The sequence below is a fragment of the Crocuta crocuta genome, unplaced genomic scaffold (genome assembly GCF_008692635.1).
Source record: "Crocuta crocuta isolate KB4526 unplaced genomic scaffold, BGI_CrCroc_1.0 scaffold318, whole genome shotgun sequence".
Taxonomy (NCBI): Eukaryota; Metazoa; Chordata; class Mammalia; order Carnivora; family Hyaenidae; genus Crocuta; species Crocuta crocuta.
Genome location: NW_027531425.1, coordinates 1,994,588 through 2,009,678, shown reverse-complemented (window position 1 = coordinate 2,009,678; position 15,091 = coordinate 1,994,588). Strand labels below are relative to the sequence as shown.

Genomic DNA, 15,091 nt, shown 5'->3' with positions numbered 1-15,091 from the left:
CCCCCCCCCCACATGTGAAGGTATTCCTACTAGCCATGCAGGGCTATGTAAATTAATTCAAACGTAAAGTTCAGTCCCTCAGCCACACTAATCACATTGCAATTGCTCGGCCACATGTGATTGAAGGTGACTCTGTTGGGGCAGCACAGAGAAAGAACATTTCCATCATGGCACACGGTTCCATGGTACAGCATGGGGTGGGGCTGGGATTCTGCCTAACTCAGGCGCTCTGAGGATGGAGAGGGCTTTCTGACCGGGCTGGGGGATGACTGAAAAGTCAGATCTGTGCTCTCAAAGGTCTGTCCCATATACTAATTATAGAGCTTGAAACTCAGGAAGACCTCAAGGTGAGCATCAACCCTCCTGCACCCTCCCCAGACGTGGTCCGAATGCTAAGCTGAATCCATCCATGCAGCAAAGAAAAAGAATCAAAGTCAGGGCAGGGGATCTATAATGCTGCCTCAGGCCATCGCGTCCTCCTCAATTGCAAAGGCGGGGACAGCCAAGCTCCTTACCTGGGCTGGAGGAGTGTCCGCTCTGGATGGGCGATTCCGTACCAGGGTGCACCCAGCTGGTTGACTTCTCCTCATCGCTACAGAAGACCAATAAGAAAGTGTCAGCTATGAGAGAGGCTTCCCGGAGGAGGACCCGCCTCTCCAAGTTCACCCCAACACTGACTGTCCGATCCCAGACACCTGAGATGGACGAATCCATACAACCATCCATTCATTCACACACACAAAGCATTTATGGGGAAGATGCTGAGGATTCAAAAATAAGTAATATCAGACCCTGCCCTCAAAGAATTTATAACCCACTGGGGAAACACAGATATAAAAAAAATAGTTGCAATATAATGTGATAGGAAGTATATCCTATCCCTATTACAGCTACACACAGAGAGCTTTATCCCATCACAGAGGAGGAAGTGCTAACCAGGATGAAATTAAGGAAGGGGAACAGCGTGAAGGCTGCACTAAAGAGATGACATTTGGGGTGATGGGTGAGGTCTCTGGGGAGAAGAGTGGAGGTCCTTAACTGGTGACTTCCCAACGGATACAAAAGGAGGAGGGCTAGGTGAACCCAGAGTCCTTGGGTGTCTCAGCACTAAATATTTTCATTTACAACAGCCCCTCACATTAGGAATGTTACAGATGATGAATCTGAGGTTCAGAGAAGTTAAGTGACTTGCCCCAAATCATACAATCAATAAGTGATAAGGCCAGGATTCTAATGTCTTCCTCCTGGCAAGGTGGGCTCCCCAAGAGTGCAGATCCTCTGGGTCTAGATCGGAAGGCAGAGGAACCCATCAACATTTCCCAACCCCCACAAACCAAATGATATTCATTTTTCCAGAGCCAGATGTGACCCACATGAGGCACCGGGCTTTCTTGGCCAAGGCCACGTGGAGGAGAGGAGTCTGTATCATCTGTATCACCTGGGCTTTAGGGTGGGTCCTTGGGGCCCAGGACAGGACCCCACTCGCTGCTTTTAAAGCATCCTTAACACTTTAATTAATATAATAAATCCCACTAAGAAGGGTTCCACTAGGGGCGCCTGGGTGGCTTAGTCGGTTAAGCGTCCGACTTTCGCTTAGGTCATGATCTCGCGGTTCGTGGGTTCAAGCCCCGCGTCGGGCTCTGTGCTGACTGCCAGCTCAGAGCCTGGAGCCTGTTTCTGAGTCTGTGTCTCCCTCTCTCTCTGACCCTCCCCTGCTCACGCTGTCTCTCTCTCTCTCTCCTAGAAATAAATAAAAATATTAAAAAAAAAAAAGAGTTCCACTAAACTTTTATTAAAGATGTGCAATGCTGGACATATTTAAAGTGTACAACGTAAAGTTTTGACATATGTATATACCTGTGAAACTATCACCAAAATCAAGATGTGAACCCCCCAAGTTTTCTTTGTGCCCCCTTATAATTCCTCTCTCCTACCCTGTCAGCTCTTTCCACCTGCACTCTCCCCCCAACAACAAATCTGCTTCCTGCTACTAGAGATTAGTTTGCATTTTCTAGAGCTTCTAGAATTTTATATAAATGGAATCATGCAAGCTAGACTTCTTTGACTTCTTCCTTATTTTCTTCCTCCTTCTAGCTTTCCTTCTCTCCCTTTCTTCCCTCCCCGTGGTAGCATGTGTTAATAGTTGATTCCACTTCATTATTGAGTAGCATTCCATTACAGAATAGATCACAGTGTGTCCATCTGCTCACCTGGTGATGGACATTCAGGGTGTTTTCCGGTTGGGCCATTACAAATAAAGCTACGAACATCAGTGTCTAAGTCTTTGTGAGGACACATGCTTTCTTTTTCACTTGACTCCACTAACATTTCTCTAAGTTTGGACACCTGCTTCAGGAGGGCATTTCCCAGCGGACTCACCCCTCCGGTGAGGAGAGAAGAAACAAGGTCACAGTTCTGGTGCCCCCAGGAACTTCGAGCCATTATGCACACTCAGGAGTGCCCTGCGATGCGGGCTTTGGTCCTGGGAGGCCGTGGGAGAGGAAGCCCAGGAAGGGAAAAGGCAGCCTGTGTGAATGTTAGGTGCGCAGGGAAACTCATGCCCTTACACTTCCTCTTCGGCCACCCGCACGCTTTCTGGCCTCGATTCCTCTTCTCTCAAATCATCATTCCCTCAGACGACAGGGCATCATGGACAATCCCAGGGTCACAGAGGTGGACACAGCCCCACAACCTCAATGTCTTCCCCCTCTCTTTCTGCTTGTATTGTGCTCCCCTTGCCAGCTCCTGGCCTGGAACGATGCAGTCACAGGCTGCCTCCACCCCTGGATTTGGGCTGACAGGGGACTGTAAAACTGGGAGGACCGATGTCACTGCAAACCCACAGTCCCCATGCTTAGCTGGTCCCTAAGTGCCACCTAGAATCTTCTTCAGGGGCCCCAGCCAGTTGCCATTTGCAGAGTGTCCTAAAGCTTCCCCATCAACCTCAATTCCCTCACTGCCTCTCCTTCCCTCCCCCCTCCCCATTCTCAATGGACAATCTTATCATTTACTTCAAGAAAAACTAAAAACCATCAGGCAGGAACTTCGTCAATATGCAGAGCCAGCCACCCCCAAAAGTACCCATATCTCCACCTTAATACTTGTCTCTAGAGGTGCCTGGGTGGCTCAGTCAGTTAGGCGTCCAACTTCGGCTCACGTTATCATCTCATGGTCTATGGGTTCGAGCCCCACATCAGGCTCTATGCTGACAGCCAAGAGCCTGCTTCAGATTCTGTGTCTCCCTCTTTCTCTGCCCCTCCCCCTGCCTCCCTCTCTCAAAAATAAATACTTTAAAAATTTTAAGAAAATACTTGTCTCTACATTAGGGAGGAAGTGGTCTTCCTCCATTTAAGGCTAATCCCTCTGCCTGCATTATAGTCCCCATCACCTCCTGTCTTTTCTGGAACTTTATTCTATTGAGCATCGCAGGCTTATATCTTCAACTTCTCTCTCCCTCTCGGGTCATCATCTGCTTGGCCGCACTCTGGTCTTTGTCTTCTGGTCTGAACCCTCTGCCTCCCTCTCAATGCCACCCGCCCTTCTATTCTTACTGACACAGGATCCTTTTGGAAACGGGGCCCTTCTAGCTATCCCCATTTCCTGGTCTACCTCTCATCCATCCTTTGCAATCTGGTTTCTGTCCTCAGTCCTTCCCTGAAACCACTTTTCCTAGAAGTCATTACAGACCTGCCTAGTTCCAAAATCCAGTAGCTACTTTCCAGTTTTAAGCTCATTTGGCCTTTCCACTCTTGACCATTCCTTCCTCCTACCATGCTTCTCTTCCTCCTAGGGGAGTGCCCTTCCCTGGCTACCATCTGCAATCCCCAGCCTCTCTTCCTCTCTCCTTTCCTTCTACGCTGCCTGGGTACGCCCATCTTCTTGGTCACACATTTCTGGATGGTTCCACCCCAATGCAATGCCTCCCAGGACTTCTTCTCCAGCCCAGGCCGCTCTCTGTACACCCATTTGCCTGTCAGACATCACCTCCTGAAGGTCCCGTGGGGACTTCAAATTCAATACTTTCACCTGAACCTGTACACCCCCTAAAATCCATTCCTTGTCCCATACTCCTGACCTCAGTCACACTCAAGTTAAAATCTCTGAAATTCGGGGTGCCTGGGTGGCTTAGTCGGTTAAGCGTCCGACTTTCGCTTAGGTCATGATCTCGCGGTTCGTGGGTTTGAGCCCCGCGTCGGGCTCTGTGCTGACTGCCAGCTCAGAGCTCTGAGCCTGTTTCAGAGTCTGTAACTCCCTCTCTCTCTGACCCACCCCTGCTCACGCTGTCTCTCTCTCTCTCTCTCCTAGAAATAAATAAAACATTAAAAAAATTAAAATTCTTTCAAAAAAACTAATAAAAAAAAATAAAATAAAATCTCTGAAATTCATCTTTGATGTTTCCTTTTACCTTTCTTCCCCAACAGTCAGGTGGTAAACGAACACCCTCCTAAAGATTTCTCCTATCTCCCTCCCTCTAAGCTCACCACCTACATCCAGGCTTCATCAGCTGTCTTCTGCACTTCAGCAGTCACCCCTGACTGCTCTCCAAACCCCAAGTTTCTCCCCCTACATCCCCGTTCAGCCCTCAAGTCATCATCTGCCCACACAGCTGCTGGAGGGATCCTTCCAAAGCCCAGGTCTAAGTGTGTCAATCCTCTTAAAAATCTCCTTTGGGGGGTGCCTGGCTGACTCAGTCATAAGAACATGTGACTCTTGATCTCAGGGTCATGAGTTCGAGCCCCATGTTTGGTGTAGAGGTAACGTAAATAAAACAAATAAAAATAAAAGGGTATCTGGGTGGCTCGGTTGGTTAAGCATCCAACTTTGGCTCAGGTCATGATCTCATGGTTCATGGATTTGTTCCCTGTGTCGGGCTCTGTGCTGACAGCTCAGAGCCTGGAGACTGCTTCGGATTCTCTCCCTTTCTCTCTGCCTCTCTCCCACGTGCTCTCTCTCTCTCTCAAAAATAAATAAACGTTTAAGAAAACAATAAAAATAAAAATCTCCTTTGGTTTCTAACCACCTGCAGGACCAGTTCAAATCCCTTAGCCTAACACACAAGCTGTCTCCACAGCTGTCCTGCCTTCTTATCGGTCCTGGCCCCTCTTCTGCAGCCTCCACTCCATCTCCACTGACACCCTCAGAGTGTTCTAGACAACCTGTGCCCTGGCCCTCATCAGCTCCCTCCTTCCCACAGGCCTCTGCTTCAGGGTCCCTTCCTCCCTGGTCCTCTGCTCCAGAATCAGCTCAATTATTGCCTCCTCCAGAAGGCCCTCCCTCCAGAAGGCTCTCCCTCCACTCCCCAAAGAACGTCAGTTCTTTTTTCCTTGTGTTCCTGGACCATCATGCAAATACCTCTAGAATATATCCTATTATTTCCCAAGTATTTCTTTGCATTTTCTCCCTATCACCTTCAAGGAAAAACCTGTATCTTATTGGGTTGGTTGTTTTTTTTTTTTTTTTTTTTAATCTCTAATGCCTAGCGGTGTGGCATACAAATAGTGGCTACTTGAATGTTCATGGATTAAAGTCCAAGAGAAACTGGAAGGCATGCAAGAGTCTGGCAAGAAAGATGAGGAGAGCCAACTTAGCCACTTCACCTGAGGAGCTCCCGAAAATACAGGCGGAGGCCCCGTCCCAGATGTGACTCTCTGGAGGAAGGGCTCAGGAATCCTTTCCTCCATCCGTTCCTTGGGTGATTTATATGGACTCTAAATTGTCAGACCAAAGGGACTCCGGTTTTAATACCAGTGAAGTTCTGTTATTTAAGAATCTGACCCAGGGTCAAGAACTTGAGTGGAGTTAATTTCTAACATAATCTAATTACAGCATCAATTATGATCATGGTGATGATAATTACAGAAGAAAGGCCTAAAGCAAAGCGTGGAAATGGAGAAGCAAGGAGAAAATCCGCCGGCTTCCTTGGGCTCCTATGAAGGCGGCTGGGTGCTGGGGTGGGGAAGCGGTGCGCTAGAGTCAGCGGGTACTGGGCTTCGTCTGAGCTCTGATTAACAAGTGGTTTTATCTCGAACAAGTACCCTCCATCTCTGTAGACCTCACTTCCTCATCTGACAAATGACTGGGTTGCAGCCAAGGCTCCCTTTCAGCTCTCATGTTCTGTGAGTGGCTATCTTGAGGAAGAAAAAACCCATCATGTGTAGTAACGGTTCAGAATGCTGTGCTTCTAGACTTGCTACATTATCGGGAGATTTCTATCCTGGCAAAGAACGACTATAGCAGGACCAGGCCAAAGTCGCACCGGCGAGGCCACTCTGTTATAATGAGATTATGCCAGAGCCATTTTGGTTTATGAAATTAATATAACGGTACTAATATATTACTGAGAGCAGCAGAGGCTCCCTCCCTTTAAAGAATGCCAAATGCGCCGTGGGCATCTTCTCCTTCCCCTTGACCACACAGCCCCGTAAAGGGAGCAGGAAGGGAGAGGGGCTGCCTTCCTGGCAACACGGAGCCCTGGGATGAGGGACCTCCAGGAGCTGATGGCAGAGGCAGGGTCTCCTGGGGTGATGTCACTGAGCCCAAGTGTTGTGCAGGAAAATCTGGGGTGTGGGCAAGAGAAAGAACATACCCCTGGCCCTTTCAGGGGACGGGGCCGAAGGGAAAGATGGACCCACTGGGCACTGGGTCCAGTCATCCTTCTGGGGGTGCCTGCTGCCTCCCCTACCCCACCGGCCATGACTGCGGACTAGCCGCAAAGGCCAGCACCTGCCCTGCCGCGCCCTGCCCTTCCAGAGGAGGACATGCCCAGCCTTAGCTGGACTTTGACCCATTGAGGAAAAGGCGGGAGACACATTCAAACAGGCAGTGATAAAACTTATTAGTCATGCCTGCCGTTCCAGCCCCCGCTTCCCCCTACCGCTCAGCCAGCCCCTTGCCCTGCCACCTTCAAGTTGGACAACTCGAAATAAATAAATAAATAAATAAATAAATNCCGCCGCTAAAGGTAATTCACACCCGGGAGGAGGATCGGCTGCAGCCGGGCAGGTCCCCAACCCCAGGCGCGGGGCTCGGGGAACCAGTTCTGCCGAAAGAGCTTTGAATGACGAACCTAGGGGACATGTCCGGCCACTGGACAGAAAAGGGCGAGTGGTCACACCTGGTTCTGCTTGGCGGGAGGGTTAGTGGAAGAGCAAAGGTCAAATGCAGGGAAGGGTGGCACGCACGGGTGTGGGCAGCTAGGGGCCCTGGATGTCAGCCGCATTAGTCAAGCTAGCTCTTACTTTTGTTTCTGAGCACTTCCTCCAAGAAGCCTGCCATGACTAAGGAGAATCGGAGTGAGACCTTAGGAACACACTCAGAAAACAACAGCTTTTATGTCCCTTCCCCCTAACTTGCACGACAAAAGGGAAAGGGAATGGAAAAAAGAAAAAAAAAAAAAAAAGAGGACTGGAATGTGTTCTGTGCATAGAATGCAAGTTGCAAGCACTCAAAAGTGGTGTATCAAAAATAGTATTGCTGGAGCCATACTGTACCTTCTCTGTATCAGAGTCGGGTTTAGTGAGCTTTCCCAGCTTACTCCCGACCAGCCCCTGGGGCTCCGATTAGGGGCACAGCGTTCCAATCCAGGTGTTAGACCCAAGGGAATCATTAGACAAAGAGAAAGACACCTGCCGTTAGAGGAAGCACTGTGTTTCATGGCAGCTGGCAGGTATGTGTGGAGTGAACATGCTTATTGCGAACATCCTAAGGGATTTGATCCCTGTTCCGCCTAGGAAATTGTGTCTGCCCATGTGTTACCTCCTCCAGGAAGCCATGCTTGACTCCACCCCAGACAGATTTTCATGTCCGTCCTCTGCCACGAGGCCTTATTAATAACCCTGTAGCACAACTTATCACACTGTAATGCAATCCTTGATTTACTCATCTGCATGCACCATGGGGCAGGGGCTCATGCGTCTCCACAGTCCTAGCACCGACCGAGGGCACCTAATTAATGTTTGATGGATGATTGATACCATCATAGCTAGGAGCGACTCTTAACTCTAACCACAGTCCTGTATTTTTGGACCTTATTTGGGGGTCTGCTCAGTATAGCCATCAGCCACATCGAGGTGTGTGTAGAGTGTTTTCTGGAAAAAGAAACAGAGAGTGAGCCTTCCCAGGTATCCCAGGGCTCAACCTGGAGGACATAATGTGTATACATCTGATAGATAGTGAAGATAGAAGGTGCCTCAGAGAACATCTAGTCCAATCCTGTTGTTTTAAATGTGGGAAACTGAGGAACTAAGAGGCGAAGGGGCTGATTAAGGTCACTGAGCGAGTGGTGGCAGAAAAGGATCTGCCCACCAATGTCCAGACCCGGACTCTGGCCATTACATCATTTTGCCCCCAACTCTGGAAATTCACTCTGCCAACATATGCACGTTGATTCCTGGATGCCAGGTCAATGCTGAGCCCATTCTACAGATGCAGAGGAGTAGCAGAACATGACACCCAACTTTGCCCTCCCTTCTCAGATCCTATGGATTTCTAGCTGAAAAGGCTGCGTTGGAGAGCAAAACAGCTGCCCCCGAGAAGCACAGGTGGGGACCTGTGCCACTAACTTCCTGAATGGGGGAGGTCAGGAGGGTCAGAGATCAGGCTCCCCTCCAACTTCAGTCCCCTGTCCCCAGCCCCTAGTCTTGTGAAACACCTGTAAGACTCGTCCTGCTGATCAAGCACAGAGCCACCTCCCCAGCCCCTGTGATATCGAAGGATCTGAACCACCAGAATTATTGCCAAGATGCCCCCAGGGAAAATACCAGCAGTCAGTGCGCTCCCAGTCCAACCTGAGCAACCAGTAAGGGCAGCTGCTTGGGTTGAATGTGGGTGGAAATAGGGGATGAAATGACATATATTTGAAAACACGCATTCTGCCACTGTCTTCTTTGAGGTGTAGGGGGTTCCTGTTAATTTTTTCACAAGATTTTTGCATTATTTATTTCCAATCTGCCCTGAGGTTCCTTAGAATCTTTACCTAGACACGAAAAGGGTGCTGGTGGAGATTTTGAATTTTTTTTACTCGTGTGAAATAAGCAGTTTTGAAAATACTTTTCCAATTGTGGTATATTGTCACCAGTGACTTTACATTGTAGATCTTGTTTATCAGTTGTGATCAGTATTAAAGCTGCTAAGACAGACATTTTATCAAATGAGCTAAAAGTAATGCAGAAAAGGAGTAGAAAACTCAAATAAAAACAGCCCTTGTTTCAACAATTACCTGGAAGAGGGCAGGGGGGTTGATACGTTGAAATGAAAACCTTATCGGCCTTGTGGACCAGTTAAAAATTTACTTGTTTGTTTTCCCCTGCAGCAAACTTTATTTTACTTTTTTTTTTTAACATTTATTTTTGAGAGACACAGCATGAGCAGGGGAGGGGCAGAGAGAGAGAGAGACAGATAGACAAAATCTGAAGCAGGCTCCAGGCTCTGAGCCATCAACATAGAGCCCAATGCGGGGCCCGAACGCACCAACCGTGAGATCATGACCTGAGCCGAACCCAGACGCTCAACTGACTGAGCCACCCAGGCGCCCCTATTTTACTTTTTTAAAAGGCAACAAAGCATATGGATAAAAAATATCCGTAATATTTAGAAATGACTCTGATCCTCTCATATATTTTGAGGCCTTAGATTCATCACATATATATATTATTATGCTTTTCATTTGTTACTGGTGGTAGGTTGAAAAACAGCCCCCCACAGCTGTCCAAGATAAATCCCTGGAATCTATGAATGTGAACTTATTTGGGGAAAAAAGGTCTTTGCAGATGTAATTAAGTTAAGGATCTTGAAGAAATTATCCTGATTACTCAGGTGGCCCCTAAATTCAATGACAAGCATCCTCGGTAGAAAGAGACAGGCAAGGGGAGCTTTGAAACAGACCAAAGGGGAGGAGGCAATGTGACCACAGAGGCAGGGATTGGGGTGATGTGGCCACAAGTCAAAAATATGGCCAGCCACCAGGAGCTGGAAGAGGCAAAGAAGGAATTCTCCCCCTGAGCCTCCAGCCACAGTATGGCCCAGCCGCCATCTTGATTTTGGAATTTGGGCCTCCAGAACTGTGAGAAAATATATTTGGGTTGCTTTAAGCACCCCCACCCCAGTTGTGGTGACTTGTTACAGCAGACCTCAGAAATTAATTCAGTTCTTGTAAGAAAGTCTTACTGAGGCCTCAAGAAAATGTCTATTATTCTGACTTCTCCAATATCTAATCTCCTTTCCTCTGTTAATAGCCCCCTGAGTTTTCTTTTGACATTGTCCCTTCTGCCACTCTCAGCCCATGGGGGTTGGATGGGCTGGCCTCACCCCCACACCAGCCCTGCTGGGGGGCACGGACTGGGGCAAGATGTGGCTCATTTGACTCTCTATTCCCCTGGCCATAGTGATTGGCTCAGGAAAGGACACATGACTCAGACCAAATCAATGAGATTTACTTTTTTTTTTTTTAAAGTTTATTTATTTATTTTGAGAGGGGGTACAGGAGGGGCAGAGAGAGAGGGTTGGGGAGAATCCCAAGCAGGCTCCACGCTGTTGGCGCAGAGACTGATGCAGGCACTCAAACTCACAAACTGTGAGATCATGACCTGAGCAGAAACCAAGAGGTGGACGCTTAACCGACTGAGCCTCCCAGGTGCCCCAGTGAAATTTACTTTTTTAAAGGACCCCAAAATTCTTAGTTAGAAGCCCTTTTTCTCCTGGATTTGAAGCTGGCAGTGTCATTTGGAGCTCCTGGGATCTTCCTGTGGGAGAGGCCACTGAAGGGAAACCAAAACAGGAGAAAGTAGAGCCAGGGATGAAGACAGCCCGGGTCCTCCTTACATCCCATGAGCCCTTGGACCCAGCTCACCAGAGGACGCGCTGCCCCGGGGTTTCAACCTGTAGGTGCCCTTCTTTGCTTCAGCCAGTTTGGATTGGGCTTCTGCCCCTAACAACCAAAAGTCCTGACCAATACAAAGGTCACCATGTCTCGTGTTTCTGCTCCTTTGGTGTAAACAATGTTTTTTTGGGGGAAAGCCAATGAGATAACCACCTGCATTTTTTGTGATGCCAAGAGCGAGAATGCTTCTCTTTCAAGAAAACCACACTTTTAGATTAAGAAAACATCGGAGTGATCATCTCATCTGAAGCCCGCATTTCCCTCCTAGAGAGACACAGGAAAACTCAGGAAGAAGCCAGAGTTGTGGCAATTTCACAGTAGAACTGGGACCACGACTCGGGTCTCCTGAAAACCTGATCCACAGAAAGCAAGGTGTCAAGACATTTACTTTATCATGTAAACATATTTGGCAAAAAGACCTCCATAGTTACAAGAAGACTATGACAGATTCCTCCGCTCTATAAAGAATAACGACAATAGCACTTTTTTTGAATGCTGGTATTTAATAGTTATGTGCACCTGCAGGCGAGGTCATCTGCCCCTGCTGACTTTCTTTCAGGGACGAAGAAGCAAAGGAAAAGGCAAGGACCATCTCTGCAGGACTAGATACATGATATGTAAATACACAAAGGCCTAGACAAACTAGTTGTTTACGTTATGCTTCTGTAGGGGTTTGGGGAGAGGAGGTTTTTATCATAAAAACTGCTCTACTAGTGCTGATACCCAGAGGATTAAAGCAGCCTGAGGTTCCCTGCAGCCGACTGCACTGAATTAGTTACTTCTAAGGTATTTGCTGAGTACCTTCAGTGGGCCAGGTACTGTGCTAGCTACCAAGGATTTGGGAGTGAATAAAACAGAAAGTCCCTGCTGTCATAGAATTTATGTTTAATAGATATATAGTCGCAGGTGATGATGAGTCATGGAGGGAAGTTGAGAGAGTAAAGGAGACAGGAATGCACGGGGAGCTGCCGTCTTACACGCCGAATATTCCACACAGAGGGTACTCAGAAAGGCCTCACTGACAAGAATGACACTTGAACAAAGACTTGGAGGAACTGAAAGGAACAACCATGTGGATATTGGGGGAACGTGTTCTAGGCAGAGGAAATATATGCAAAGGCCCTGAGGCAGAAACATCCTTGGAATGTTTGAGAAACAAGGAGGCCGGTGTAGCTGAAACAGAGTGAATGAGGAACAGAACAGGAGATGAGGGAAGCCAGATCATTCAAGGAATTTTGTAAGAAACTTTGCTGGTACCCTAAATGAGATGGAGAGCCACTGGAGGGCTCCCTGTTGGGGTACCATGATCTTCATGGTTTAATGTTTGGGGTTTTTAAATATATTTTTTATTTTATTTTATTTGAGAGAGACAGAGAGAGAGAGAGAGCGCGCATGCGAACCAGGGAAAGGGGCAGAGGGAGAGAATCTTAGCAGGCTCCAAGCTCATCACGGAGCCCAATGCAGGGTTCAATCCCATGACCCTGGAATCATGACCTGAGCCGAAATCAAGAGTCGGATGCTTCACTGACTGAGCCACCCAGGTGCCCCTGCATGGTTTAATATTTTCTAGAGGATCGTTCTGGCTGCTGTTTGGAACAGGGTAGAAGCAGAGTCCAGTTAGGAGACTATTACAAGCAAGATGTAGGGACAGCTTGGTTTATGGTGTTAGGGGTAGAAACAGAAATGGTGAGTTGCTGGGTATCTGTTGAAGGTAGAGCTGATGGGGTTGCTGGTAGATTAGACTGTAACTGGGCTGGGAAGGGAAGGGAGGAGTCAGGATGACTCCAAGGTATTTGGGCTGAGCAGCTGGAGGACTGAGACCAGAGTAGGCTGCGGGGGAGAGTGGGGAGACACAGGTTCAGTTCCCAGCATGTTACGTTGGAGTTGCCTGGGAGATACCCTAGTAGAGATGCCAAGGAGGTGACTGGACACACATGATGAGAGTCTGTCTCAGGAGGAGAGAAACACACATGGTGTTTTTCAGTGATTGGACGGTAGGAAAGCCACAAGGCAGGTTGAGGTCACAAAGGAAATGAGTGTAGGTAGGGAGGAGGCGGAGATCAAGGGGGCTGAGAACTGGGCACTCCAACTCTGAAAGGTCAAGTTAATGAGAAGGAATATGCAAAGGAAACTGAAAAACACAAGGCTAGTGAGGTAGGAGAACAAGAGGGAGTGGCATCCAGAAGGAAGCCTTGAGTGTATTCACATCCCTCACAAGGAGAAGGAATGTGCGGATGGTGCTGGTGTTCTAGAAGGGCTGAGGTTAGGGTGGGTTCTGTCTGAGCAGGAAGCGACTTGCACTCCTGTGTGAAAGGGTGGGGAGACAGCTCAGGTTATTTTCAAGTTGGTCCGACAACGGGCCCGGGAAGATGATCGTTTGGCTAATGAGCCCTTGCTCGCGGGTGAGAAGTACGCCTGAAATGTGCCCCCTTCAGCTCCATCTCAAAGGCTCTGCTCTGGCTTCTCCTGGGAAGGACGCCAGCCCAAGATGGCTGGCTGACTCCTCCTGCCANACAAACGCGTCAGTCCTCCGCTCAGGGCAGGAGATGTGGGCTGGGTGGAGCCGGGAGGACCGGCCCATAGTCAACCTGCTGATATTTCTTCTCTGGATCCCTTCTTGAATCCACAGTTCAGGCAATGCTCTTCTTGTGCCAACTTTAATGTCTGACCTGGGGTTTTTCTAGAAAATGGCAGCTGGTGCTGACTTGGGCATTTCCTGGAACTAACACAGCACTTTGGCTCAGTTCAGTTCAATAAATGCATAAGGCACAATTATGCTTCTATCTCTATGTGAAAATGGCTCCAGCCTTCAGCCAACCGGTTTCTCCCCCTCTGGTCCAATGTGACCATGTGACAATGTGACCAATGTGCTGGTCACTGCTCTACACTCAGCAGAGACTTTGGCTCCTGGTTCAGCGTCTTCCTTTCCATGCCTTGTCTCCCTCTCATTCGGGGTGATTTCAGTACTAGTGTGAATGAACTGACCAATGTCCTAACCCCTTCCGAACCTCACCTCCAGGGACCATCACCTCTGCTCCTTTAAGTTATTTCATAACCAAGGCCATGCATTAAACTTTCTGACCACACAGATTTACTCCAACTTGGAAACCGTGAACTCAGGTATCCCACTTTCTGACCGGTTTGGGTCCTTCTAACACCCTCGTTCCTCTTTTCCCTTCCCACCTGTTCCTTGCTTTGCTACAGGACCTCTGGCTTCTCAGATTTCCTCCAAATCTATCATTGAAAGCCTTGTTTCACTTCCTTGCCATTCAGCCCAAACTCACAGCCTGTCACAACATCCCCCACTGGCCAAAACCCTTGACCATTTGTCCGTATCCCAACAGCAAAACTACCCTCCGGATCAATCCATCCACCTTTTCTGCTCCCGTGCCCAGAAAAACATCACCCGAAGCCACTGGAGGAATCAAACAGGCCATTGCCCGTGTCACTCACCCTCCATCTCCTACATGCCTCTTGCGGGTCTGCAGCCATTCTCATCATGGTCATTATCACAACAGGCCCCTCCCCCCCATTCCAGGAGAAAACAAAAGCAATCAGAAAAGCACAGACTTGACCAGAATACCTTCCTTTCAGTCCCCGTATGCCCACTGTTACAACCTCTTCTGTGTTTCTACCTGTCCATCTCTCTCTTGCCTTTTCCAAAGCTCAACTTCCCACGGGTTCCCACCCCTACAAGTGCCCATCCCTTACTAGCTCCTCAGAGATCTTACTCCATCAGTTATCTCCCCCCTATTTGTTCAAGCTTTCCCTCTCTTCTAGTTCTTTCCCTCATGTGTATAACAAAGCTCAGGATTTCTATGGTAAACACACACACACACACACACACACACACACACACACACACACACACACACACACACAGTAAAACCCAATCCCATGCCCACCCCCACCCCCAGCTACACTATGCCTACTCTCCTTCCTGCCACTTCAGGTTGCTTAAAGAAGTGATGTATGCGCTCAGAGTGCCTAATTCCTTGCCTCCCAGTTACCCACAGCTCCTTGAAAATGGCTGAAACTATCCTGGCTAAGATAAGCACTTACTTCCAGGTCCAACAGATGCTTCTTGGCTCGTATCTTGGGTGATGCATTTGACAGCTCTGTCCTCCCTCCTCCCTGCACCGGGTACCCCCGTCTGTTTCCCCGTCTGGGCCCCAGCCATCCTGAGGTACAGTTGCCTGTACCTTTGTGCCCTAG

General features: G+C 48.5%; 1 protein-coding gene across 4 annotated transcripts in view; it reads right to left on the bottom strand.

Moving 5' to 3' along the window:
- PLEKHA6 (pleckstrin homology domain containing A6) overlaps positions 1 to 14,347 on the bottom strand; it is a 149,829-nt gene extending 135,482 nt beyond the window's left edge. For 3 of the 4 annotated variants that reach the window (XM_077772112.1, XM_077772113.1, XM_077772114.1), the window contains exon 1: positions 516 to 586. The gene's annotated coding sequence lies outside the window, so the exon portion shown is untranslated. Of the gene's footprint in view, positions 1 to 515; positions 593 to 14,329 lie in introns of those variants that run through there. The other variant, XM_077772115.1, reaches the window with a different exon arrangement.
- Positions 14,348 to 15,091: the final 744 nt, after the last annotated feature.